Consider the following 450-nt stretch of genomic DNA (forward strand, 5'->3'; position numbering starts at 1 on the left):
AATGAATAACAGCAGTTTCCAATATGTTTTCAAAATGCGCATCAGCCTTTACAGATTTTGATATCAAAGTATTATATTAAAAAGTCTTGTGTAACTCGTGCAACAAGCACTGTTGCATCATCTGTTTTCTGTCAAAAATTCTAAACCTCGGTATCACTCACTAGCTTAAAGTTAAAGTCTTGCCTCATCTCTTACTTCAAAGGCTTCACTCCTGGCTCCATGATTACTTCAGGTTGCTCATTTGAATTTCCCCTTTCTAAAATATGTAAAGAACAACCATGGAAAATTATAATAGGGGAGCAAATCTTCCAGCTGCTTTTAAATTTAAAAATCTTATCTGTTGACCACGCATTCCTAACTCATTTGGTGTTGAGAGTATACTACAAAGTGATTCATTTTATATCAGATATTTACTTAATTCTATATTGAAGATAACAGTGTGTTTAGATG

Source organism: Penaeus monodon, chromosome 28 (assembly GCF_015228065.2).
Source record: "Penaeus monodon isolate SGIC_2016 chromosome 28, NSTDA_Pmon_1, whole genome shotgun sequence".
Taxonomy (NCBI): Eukaryota; Metazoa; Arthropoda; class Malacostraca; order Decapoda; family Penaeidae; genus Penaeus; species Penaeus monodon.